This window comes from Marmota monax, unplaced genomic scaffold (assembly GCF_021218885.2).
Source record: "Marmota monax isolate L192 unplaced genomic scaffold, Marmota_monax_Labrador192_F-V1.1 WCK01_AAM20220418_F8-fsc00083, whole genome shotgun sequence".
Classification (NCBI taxonomy): Eukaryota; Metazoa; Chordata; class Mammalia; order Rodentia; family Sciuridae; genus Marmota; species Marmota monax.
In genome coordinates this window covers 3,080,679-3,092,732 of record NW_026692848.1, presented here as the reverse complement: position 1 = coordinate 3,092,732, position 12,054 = coordinate 3,080,679, and the positions used below count along the sequence as shown (strand labels likewise).

Here is a 12,054-nt window from a genome sequence, read left to right as displayed (position 1 = left end):
GCGTTCCCAAGAGCTGGCCTCTCCAAGCTCCTCCTTAGTACCTGGCCCTCCGAGGATCTCATCTTGTTTAATCCTCAACACAGGCACTCTTTCAATTTACCTTCAGATTTGTTTGATATCCCAGTTTACGTTTTCTTAACGTAAACTGGGATATCATACAAATGTGAAGAGTTGCCTAAAAAACATGTTCTATTTTTATAATTACAGGCCTTGTTAAATTAGTAAAACACAAAAATACCCCCAGCAACAACAGCTTAGTTCTCTTTTTAACTTAGTGTTTTGATACTAGTAATTACTAAAAATTAAAACTATCTCTGAAATGAATTCTTACCCCATAAGCTGTATTGAATACAGTAGTTAAAGACACCTCACTCTTCAGAGAAGGCTAGCCACAGGAGCCAGTGCCTGCTTGGCAGCCCTGTTCTGGATTCCGTTTCATAATCACGTCACCTATTGAGATGCACTTATCTTTACAAAGGAGGCGAATTATCACACCAATATGTATGACCGCCACTCAAGTATGGCGCCATAAAAATTTCTCTCTGCTTTTTTTTTCTTGTGTCACCATGAACTGGGGAAACTTTTGACAGTAACAACTAATTGTTCTCCAATAGACACTTGAGACTTCTCAGTGTCACGTCACAGGTTCTCCCCAGACCTCTCTGAGACGGGTGGGAGGTGGCTCCTCACTGACAGCAGGTGCCCATCCTCTGCTGCACTCTTTAGGCACTGAGATGTTCTACACAAACCTCCAGACTATTCCCCAGGAAAAATGAGACTATTTATGCCCCAAATGGGCTGCAGGCTGACAAATGTCTTGGTACAAAATCTAGTGACTCCTTGACCCGTCTGAGCTGGACTTGGAAGAGAATGGCTGGAAGGTGTCGGCCCTGACCACGGGGAGGGCCAGGACACCGCTCCCTCGCACTGGCCCAGCCCACTTCCCAGCTCCTGCAGGCGAGGTCATCCCCTCTTGCCCTCCCCACTTGGCACCCAGGGAAGCAGGCTGAGTTCCCCTGCTAGCCAGGATGGGACAGGAGTGTGGTCAGCCTCTACAGAGTGCGGGTTCACAGAACAAAACTCCACTCAGCGCAGACAGTAAGAAACACTAGGGTGCCCAGGGCCAGCGGAGCTCACAGGCACCCCACAGAGGCAGGGCTTGGAGCTCTGCCCAGCACACCTGGGGTCTGCATCCCTGGAGTGAGTGAACCTTGGTTCAACTCTCTAGGAAATAAGGATAATGCTAGTGTTTTCCTCCTATGCACTCAAGAAGTGAGAAATGCTATTATCAACCAATTTGGAAAATTGCACTAGTATTAGTATATTCTAGTGTTAAAATCTGTTTGCAAATAAGCAGATAGATAGATAGATAGATAGATAGATAGATAGATAGATAGATCATGGTAGACAGGGCAGTATGTAATGATTTTACCTTTTGGGAAAATCTGCAGAGTTTGGATACAGACTATATCATATTCTATAGCTCTTAGTTTAAACAGTGAAGCAATTGGTTGAAAACTCTCCATTTTCTATTCTTTTTTAAAAAATCTAGTGCATTTTTCTAAAACATTTCCTCTGAAATCCTGTGAAAATATTCTAAAGGAGAAGTGGGTCAGTGCGTAGGGAGACCGCAGCCAGACAGCAAACCTTTCTGGGCTCCTCACCCTGGGTGCTTTCCCACATCCATTTTCCCACTCTCCTCCCATCTCCCCCAAAGTGCCCGTGGGAACCTCAGGGGCCTGTGTGGAGAAGGTGGCGGGTGGACAGTGCCCGGCAGGTCATGGCGATCAGAAAGAGCGGGTATGGCTGCAGGTCACATCCTCTGTGAAGTGTGCCCTTCCTGTTATCCGCCTGAAGTCAAGTTGTCAGGCTGGAGTACCTGGGCTTGACCTTGAGATTCGTCCTTCTCTATGTCACCTCCTGTCCTCACACATTGTTCCAAAGCTCTCAGCAAGAATTTTTTCTTGAAGTTTGATGCATCTTGTCTTTACTGTTAATTGGGCCGGATACCAAGTTTTATAAGCGTACCCCAAGGAAAATCTCCCTATGAAGCTTAGACCATGAGATGAAAACCCCTCTGATGGCCTGAAGCTGTGCACATTAAAGTCAGTTCTCTGTGTATTGTTTGGTTTCGCAAAACCAGTCAAGTTCTTTTGTGTTGAGCTGTTCATCAGTTTTGTGGAAGGCCCTCCTCAGGCCCCGGGGCCAGAGGCTGGGATTCTGCATAACTAGGAAACAAGTCAGCAACTGCAGCTTCCTGCCTGCAGTGACTCCTCTCCCCTTTCTGAAAGAGGCAGGCACATGGGAGATGCTTAAATAAAATGCAATGACAACGACAAACAAATCGTCTAGGTGTGTCTCACAGTTTGCTGGTGCACTCAGAACTATTCCAGGTACCTCCGACTCTAGAGACCTGTGGACATTCTGTGTAGTTCAGAGGTTGGTTTTTTTCTCACTTTTTTCTTTTTTTTTATGTTGCCATTGAAAAATTATATAACATGTAATTTTGACTAAATGATGCTCCCTACTTGAGTCTTTCTAACTTGCCATTGTTTTATAATTGAATTCTTCAGCTCACAAATAATACATTCCACTTCTCATTTACACTTTCAGCTAAAGTGAAAAGAGATGCTTTCTTAGGTTTCTATGAGAAAACAGACTTTTAGATCTTTTTATAGTTTCACTCTGACACTTGTTCTTATTAGTTCTTTTTTTTTGTCTCCAATTCCCTAAAAGACTGGGCCAAATGACACTGAAAAAAATACTTATTGTCAGATTAGGGGCTACAAAGAGTAACCATAATCATGTTCACCTCCCTATATGTCCCCTCCTGTCGTTTCACCGGGCGATAACAGCCCTCAAGGCTCGCCCTGTCCTGGTCACCCCCCTGTGGTGGCTTTCTGCAGGGTACAGTGTTGCACTGTTACCATCATCGCCGACGCCCTCCTAACCCAGGGAAGCCCCACATCCCGGGTCACCCCCATGACTCTCCCCGATGCCTGGCAACAGATGATCTGCTTCCTGCATCTATGAATCTGCCTCTTCTGAATGGATCAAGGAGCTTGATATCAAATCAGAGACACGCCGTCTGATAGAAGAAAAAGTTGGCTACGATCTACATACTGTGGGGTCGGGCTCCAAATTCCTCAATAGGACACCCATAGCACAAAAGTTAATAACTAGAATCAACAAATGGGACTTACTCAAACTAAAAGGTTTTTTCTCAGCAAAAGAAACAATAAGAGAGGTAAATAGAGAGCCTACATCCTGGGAACAAATCTTTACTCCTCACACTTCAGATAGAGCCCTAATATCCAGAGTATACAAAGAACTCAAAAAATTAGACAATAAGAGAACAAACAACCCAATCAACAAATGGGCCAAGGACCTGAACAGACACTTCTCAGAGGAGGACATACAATCAATCTACAAGTACATGAAAAAATGCTCACCATCTCTAGCTGTCAGAGAAATGCACATCAAAACCACCCTAAGATACCATCTCACTCCAGTTAGATTGACAGCCATTATGAAGTCAAACAACAAGTGCTGGCGAGGATGTGGGGAAAAGGGTCCACTTGTACATTGCTGGTGGGACTGCAAATTGGTGCAGCCAATTTGGAAAGCAGTATGGAGATTTCTTGGAAAGCTGGGAATGGAGCCACCATTTGACCCAGCTATTCTCCTTCTCGGTCTATTCCCTAAAGACCTAAAAAGAGCATGCTACAGGGACACTGCTACATCGATGTTCATAGCAGCACAATTCACAATAGCAAGACTGTGGAACCAACCTAGATGCCCTTCGATAGATGAATGGATAAAAAAATGTGGCATTTATACACAATGGAGTATTACTCTGCATTAAAAAATGACAAAATCATAGAATTTGCAGGGAAATGGATGGCATTAGAGCAGATTATGCTAAGTGAAGCTAGTCAATCCCTAAAAAAACAAATGCCAAATGTCTTCTTTGATATAAGGAGAGTAACTAAGAACAGAGTAGGGTCGAAGAGCATGAGAAGAAGATTAACATTAAACAGGGATGAGAGGTGGGAGGGAAAGGGAGAGAGAAGGGAAATTGCATGGAAATGGAAGGAGACCCTCAGGGTTATACAAAAGTACATACAAGAGGAAGTGAGGGGAAAGGGAAAAATAATACAAGGGGGAGAAATGAATGACAGTAGAGGGGGTAGAGAGAGAAGAGGGGAGGGGAGGGGAGGGGAGGGGGGATAGTAGAGGATAGGAAAGGCAGCAGAATACAACAGACACTAGTATGGCAATATGTAAATCAATGGATGTGTAACTGATGTGATGCTGCAATCTGTATATGGGGTAAAAATGGGAGCTCATAACCCACTTGAATCAAATTGTGAAATATGATATATCAAGAACTATGTAATGTTTTGAACAGCCAACAATAAAAAATTTAAAAAAAAAATGACACAATCCGTGGTCCTCTACAGCTGGCTTCTGTCACTTAGCGTGATGTGTCCAAGGTCCCCAGGTTTGGGCGGTTACTTATACAATTACTCTGACTCAACCGTGTTGAACTACAGTTACTAGTGTGAACAGGTGCTCTCAGTGACCCCATGCACACAGCAGGGCCATCGCTGGCTCATGCGCCAGCGCTACGTGGCCCTCTCTGAGGAGCTGTCACATGTCCCCACCACCCGAGAGCCAGGGCTGCACTCGGCCCATCCTGGCCAACACCCCTGTTCTCTGCATTTTCATTTCGGCCATCACCAGTGGCTGCGGAGGGCGTGTTTCCGTGCATTGGTCCACACTCCCTGGAGACTGGGGAAGTCGGGCACCTTTGCCTGTGTCCACTGAGCACTGTGTATCTCTTCAGAGAAAAGGCTGCTCAGAGCCTTTTCCCCCTTTAAAGCTGGGCTTTGGTCTTCGTGTGATTGGGTTGGAGGATTCCTTACGGACTCTGACACGAGGCCCTTATCAGACACATGGCTTGTGAGTGTTTGCTCCCCACCTGTGGCTTGTCTTTCCGCTTTCTGGATAGTGCTCTTTGAAATACAAAAGATGTCAGTTTTGGTGAAACCCAGTCTCTCTTTTTCCCCCTGTGGCTGCTGGATCTGGAAATCACTGTCCAATGTAAGATTTTGAAGACACACACACACGTGTTTTCTTCTAAGAGGTTTACAGTTTAGTTTTAGCTTTCACATTTAGGTGTGGGGTCTACTTTGAGTAAATTTTTGCATAGAATATAGACCAGCAATTTATATCAAACATCCTTCACTTAGTTCTCAAAGTTTTCCACAGTCACAGGAAATGTTAGGAACAGCACCTGAACGCTCACCGGAGGAGACCTGTCCTGCAGCACTTCTAAGGACGTGAGAAGCTTCGAGTATCATTCATCTAAGACATGATGATTGCCTAAGTTCAAGATACAAAGAGCCCTGGAAAAAAAGGCAGGACGGCAAGACTGGCCCCTTGGACCCTGTTTTTTCTAAATGTCACGGAGGGTGACGACATTTAGCCGCACTGAAGTGGCTCTGATGCAGATTCTGAGCAAAACCTCACAGTATCAAGTCGGAGAAAACCTTGGGACCATAATCATCTTGGTTGTTCCCACACTTCCCTCCCTTCCTCCAAAAGAAAGGCAAACAAACAGGCGGCCGTGCTGAGTCCCAGCACTGCACTCTGCAGAAGGAGCCACAAAATGGAACATAGGGCACTTTAAAATGTGGATTTGTGCATATTCTGTGTTCTGTTCTGTGAATATTAGACTGGAAACTGCGTCTTCCTTACACTTTAAACTTATGCAGAAGTGCTTCTGTTTCCATCACTTTTATGAATAGGTATGTTCTAGAAGATGCTTCGGCACACACTCCTATGGAAATGGAGCATCGGGCAGCCCTGGTGCCGGACGCGGTGGTCACCAGCCACACAGCCACGGAGAGCTGGACATGGCTGCTGTGATGGGGGAATGAGGTTTCGTGTCATCTCATTTAATGAAGTTAAATCTTGGTAAACACGCAGCTGGCTTTTGTGTGTTGGACAGCCCAGCTTGACAGCCACCGCGCGTCATTGGGTAACTAGCAACCTACTCAGGACAAGGAGGAGGAGGAGGAACAGTAGAGCTAGTCGAATGGTCCATTGGAACCAACAACCTGCTTCAAAAAAAGTGAACGGAGGAGGTGCAGCCTTCGGGTCACCTGTGTTCTTGGTTTGCACAGTGATGTCTATTGCTAGAATCACTTCCTCTCCCTCTGCCAAGGGAAGAATATGGGTAGCTTCTGGCTGGATGTATCCTATACTCTGCCAAGCCTGTAGCTAAAATTAAACAAAACTTTAATTGCTAATAGTTTTTTAAACCCTGTGAAAATCTTGGAAAGCACATAATCATGGAAATGACATGCAGATAGAAATGTAAGACATTAGCAGATCTGCCTGTGAACAAAGGTGAGGTGCCTGGTATCTAAATGAAGACTCTGAGGCATTTTATAACACGGGCAGAGAAGAGAGGGGCGGGGGCCTGACACCAGCTTGCCTGCTTACCCGGCCTTTGTGAGGTTCTGCATGCAATAAAATACAGTAAATTATTTATGCAGTATAATATCATTATGTATATACATAAATTTCAGTCCATCATGTAATTTTGATTTTTTCTTATAATTCTGGAACAGAAAATATTGACAGTTAAATTAACATCTCAAGCAAACCTGCTCAAACAGGAGTCCAGGCAATACCTGGTTCCCTTCTCTATACTTGTGTAAGGACAGAAATGCAAACATTACGGCAGACACACTGCCAAGCCAAAACACGGGAAAGAAACCTGAATGCCAAGATACAAGGAAGAAGTTCTTTCTTCTCAGGGCTATGACAGGGCTCCAAGCCGTCCTCTCCAGGAGAGTCAGAACCAGGCACTCGGATGACAAGCCCTAGTTCTTGGGGCCCTGGGACTTGGGAATCATCAAACAGCAGATTTACTTAAAAATGAAACCAAACATGCAGAAAGGAGTCGAATGAAAAGTATGACTCTCCCCACGGACCCCCAAACTCCATTGCCACTGTCTGAATGAAACATTTTTCCTTCCAATATTCTAGAATATTCTCTGCATAGGTACACATTTATACATGCCCCAAGATACACAGTCCTCTGTTGTTAAAAGTCAAGTAAGTCTCAGGGCCCTGCTCTGAAATCCCACTCTAGACCCATGGCCATCTGTGCACCCCCTGAGGGACGCTCCCTCCTCTAAGACCTGGCTGCCGCTTGGCCTGCGGCACCTCTGCTCTGAGAGGGCAATGCGGCCCTCTGGCTCATCTCCTCCATGTGCTCTTCCCTGTTCCCTCACGAGTAGGGGCTCTAAGGCAGCCACATGTCATTTTCTTCTCTGACCATCAGATATATGGGCCTCACCTTGCTGAGAGAGAGCACAGCATGCAGAGCCGGAGGTCACCAGGCACACACAGGGCTGCCTTCAGGTGACCACGGCTGCCTCCGCCTGCTTGCCCTCCTTCATGTGGGCCCTCCAGTCCTCTGGCCCAGGGGACACCACACTCTGAGCACCTGCCATTGTGGGATTTGATCTGCAGAGTGAAGGCTCCAGGCAGGCCCTGTGCTATCCTGCCCAGGGCCACTGGGGGCTGAGAGGCCTGTCCCGCTGCTTGGCGCTTGTTGCTAAAGTGTAAAGAGCCAGCGCTTCAGAACTACAGAAAGAGAGCCCTGAGAATGAGTGGACTTCACGCTGCTTCCTCTGCAGAGCCTGGGCCAGGCTCACCAGGCTCCTGGTCACAAGAGGATGCCATCTGTCCTTCCCGCTGTGAGGCAGCCCTAGCCTGAGGTCATGCAGTTTCTACAGGGGACGGGCCTGAAGAGAGCACGCCCTTGTACCATGCACAAAATCAAATGTGTTTCTCCAAAGCTGTTCTTCCTCCACAGATCTGTTAAGAAACCCTGAACACATCTGCAAAATGGCTTCAAAGTCCCATGTCAAAGTCCGAGTCTCACCCGTCCAATGTCCAGATAAAAGGGGAAAAGGCCATCAAGAAAGAGGGAAGGGGTCACCTCCATGTGAGCATGGCGTCACCTCCTCGTCTCTCAAACTGAGGGCTGGGCTGATCTCTAGGGCCTTTCTCTGACTCCATGATTCTAGGATTACGGCTCCTTATTACACATTTTAGCTGGGACTTTACTTTCCACTTGAGTCTAGTTTGGCAAGCTAAGTTTTTGAGGGGAAGTGAGAAAGTTTGCCTGTTGATTTTTGGAGGGAGTCGGGACCTTGATGCAGTGAGAACCCTGGGAGGCGGCCTCATTCTGCGTTTGGAAGGAGGGCCACCCGAGGCTGTCCGGTGGTGCCCTCCAAAGCCCTGCGGAGCACAAAGACGGAGCCCATGTGTTCTTTTATCAAGCTCATTTTTGTCATTTCCCTGGACCAAATCACTGTTTAAAATAGGTTGGCAGAGCCGCTGGGAGAGCACGCACTCCTCTGAGTTTTCATTCTATATTCAGCTTCCAGTTAATGAGCTTTTACTTATTTCTACCCAGCACCAGTGATCATTCTAAATTATGCACACGCACATCTGGGCTCTTCCACCTTTAGCAGAAAGACCGTCCTTTCTCTCTCTGGACATTGGTTTCTTCTGTTTCTGGATGTGGGAAAGGCACAGCATGAGGCTTTTGGGGGTCCACACCTGAGACAGGGTCCCGCCCAGCTCGCCCTGGGCTGCTGTGGGCGCCTGTTTGAAAGGCTGCTCTCACGTCTCATGATCAGAGCTCGTGCTCCAAGGCTTCTCTTTTTGTGTGTGTATTTTGAGTGAAAGTATAAGCTTAAAAATAGAAAATATTCCTAATTTACAAATATTTAGTTTTTTTCTTTCTACAAATCAAATTTCAGAAAAGTCTAAAGCTTCACGGTCAGTTATTTTGGCCAGGTCATAGCCAAAATAAAAATTAAATGGGAGGGGATAAGGCCCTGAAATGTGTGCTGAACAGGGTCACTATTGATAAGTAGTGAGCTTGGACTGATTAGTTTCCTGTTGACAGTCTATTAAGAAGCCAGGAAAAGAGAGAAGGATCCTGGAGTCTTTACCACTGATGGGAGCGGAAAACGGTCGTCAGCTCAGCAATGAGCAAGTGGTCAGAGAATCTGTAAGATCTAGATGGAGCCGTTGACAACAGGGAAAACCAGCCTGCGACTCTGGAATACTGTGAATATGTGCTATAATCGATCATGATTCAAAGGAGAGTGTTAAGTGCATTTGGCTTCTTGTTTATCTATTTTTAAGGCTGAGTTTTTTAAAGCTATTATTTCAGAGAGACTTCCTTCCATCAAAACTTCTTAATGAGGAAGAGATGTGACATTTCACGGACTGGAAGCTCACATATGAAACCAGCCTCTTCAAGTATCCCAATAATCAGAGGTCCTCCAAATTAAAACTAGTTCTCTCTGAATACCAAATGGAAAAGGCAAAACAATCCCTCCCCCCGACCCCCCCCCAAAAAAAAGGGAAAAAAGAAAAGAAAACCTTAATTGCAAGTGTGAGGAGAAATGGAAGGACTCCTGTGCAGACGAGAGGCAAACAGAGGGGTCTTTGGAGTGATCCTCTTTAACCTTTGTGTTTTTCATTTAAATTCCACCCTGAAAAGGACTATCAAATAGCCAGACTCCTAAGAATAGTTTGGTAGCAATAGGAATCATTCATCTTTCAAGACAATGAGAAGGGGAAAAACAAATTCCTGGAGCATCCATAGATAGATGTGTATTTTATGTGTACTTTAAAATCACACCTACAAGACTGCACATTGCTCTTCATGCGTCTCTAAGTGACCTGGAAAAGGAGAGTAAATTCCTGAGACTCTGCAGAGCCAGGAAAAGACTGGGATTCAAAACCAGGAAGATCTTTACTTGAAAAGAATAGATGCTAATTGACAAAATTATAATTCTCAATTCTGGAAGGTTGCAATACGGCTCTTTTTAAGTTACTTGAGTTTTTAGATTTTTCATTTTTTAATGCTTCTAAAAAAATTGTCCAAACAACTGACCCTTGCAGAAGCCCCACCCTGGCGGTGCTGAGCACCGGTGCTGTTGAGAGCCCCCAGAGGCTGCTGAGGGCACTGGGTGTCTTTCTACTGCACCGCGAGGAGGGAAGGAGACAGGCCCAGCATCCTGCGGGAGGGAGGCACACCACTGGATGGCGGGACAGAGGCCGACACTCTTATCGCGGATCTTTGGGGACCTTCATTCCACCAAATACAAGTGTGACTGTTTTGCTCTAACCACATGGAAACTTCCCCCCAGATCATCACAGTAATATTAGCGAGAATGCAGTCAGTGGCGTGAACAAACGCCAGCCATCCAGAGACGTTCTGCCACAGCAGGAACCCAGATGTCACCCCAAAATGTGGAGCAGATGCAGTGGAACTCCAGTCTCTGCAGAAACACCCGTGTTTCCCCGTCGCGTGGAGCAGCCTGACAGCCCCTGCCTGAGAGCCGCTGTCGTGCCTGCTTCCCTAGCAACCTGCTGGGCACCTGCCTTGGGAGTCGTCCCTTGGGTTGGCAACAGGGGCCATATTCGCCAATGAACTTTCCAAAGGTCATCAGCTGAAATTTCCCTGAGGATCTAAAGACTGACTTGCTCAGGAAAAAAATAATGCACATTTTTCAATGGGGAAATATTAACTTATTTTGGGCATATTAGGGAAAAAAATGACCTAAGTTTGGTTGCCTATGTTTTGTTACTTTGCTGTTGACGAGTAGAAGAATTAAAGTGATTAGAAACAAACCATTTTGTTAAATAAATTTTTAACTATTTTGCCTTATCGCCTAATGACACTGATTAAGGTAATCCTATGAAGCTCACAGTGAGCAAACCTACAAATTCAATTGATATTCATTTGTAACTAGTATTAGAAATCAGAGCTTAATTTTTAGTGAGGGAAAAATAGTCACTGACTATATTATGCCAGAGAGGGATCATATTCTTATAGACCTCACCTGAGTGATATATTTAATCATCATCCACGTTGCCGAAATCTTCAAGTAATTTCATTAGATTGGAATATTCAAAAACTAGGAGAAAACACGGGTAGTATTAAACTGCTGTACGTATTAACTATTTTGAAACATTCCACCTAGTGAGAAAAGAAATTAACCAAACTGTTTCTTCACAAAGATTTTTAGCTATGAAATTCACACTAAATAAACTTATTTTTAGATTTATCCTAATTAATTCTATAAATCAAGAAGCTTTTATTTTAATAATTATGCATATGTCTAACACACATTTAAGCTTTTCTGCAGTGTAAAAGTTACAAGTATAGGACCTTCAGGCAGTCTTTGGCACCCTTCCCCCTGGTGCATGACATAATGCTCCAACCTTCCAGGAGTGGATGTGATCATCGATCAGCTTGGTCACTTCTGTGAAATTCAGCTACCTCAGCTAAGTCCACAAGACACAAGAATGTTTCACAAATACAAAAGAACTGCTTCCACTTCAGCTTCTTAGAGAGCAGGGAGTTGTGTTTGAAATGCACCCAGTCATCATCACAGTAACTGACCTCACCCACGGCATGGATCACTTTGAATCTGTGTGACCCTCTGCAGCTCACGGAGGGTCTCCCTGCACTGTATCATTCAGCACAAGGCTAGGGGCTGCCTCCCTCCCTGGGTTTCTCCTTCCCCGACTCCCTCCCCTCTTCCCATCCCTCTGCATTGTAGGTCACCAAGGAGGTCTGCGGTCAGGTCCTGCAATGGGCAGCAGGTGGGCAGCGCCTCCTTAGAGATGGGAACCTGAAGTTCAAGGGGTATGCCTGCCTCCGTTAGACCCCATCACCCCTGGCTGCCTCCCCGGGACGCTTTTGTCTTCGGCATAGACACACGCAACCAGATACCTATGCAGGTCAGCCTGTTTGTATTGTCTCTCACTTTTTTCCCTTCAAAAATAAGACATGACTCAATTGAAGAGCTAGGGGCAAAGAGAGCCTTCTCCTGCTCCTGCTGCCTTTGAACCCTACTTAAAGTCAGCATTTGCTTCTCTTTTGCTGAAGAACGGGGTCCTGGCACAGTCTCAGCTCTAGCATTTGGGTGAGGGGGTAGC

The 12,054-nt window shown here is 45.6% G+C and overlaps 1 protein-coding gene across 1 annotated transcript in view; it reads right to left on the bottom strand.

The window, feature by feature from the left end:
* The window catches only part of Pde10a (phosphodiesterase 10A), a 534,453-nt gene that overhangs the window by 354,110 nt on the left and 168,289 nt on the right, over window positions 1–12,054 (bottom strand). The window lies entirely within an intron of this gene.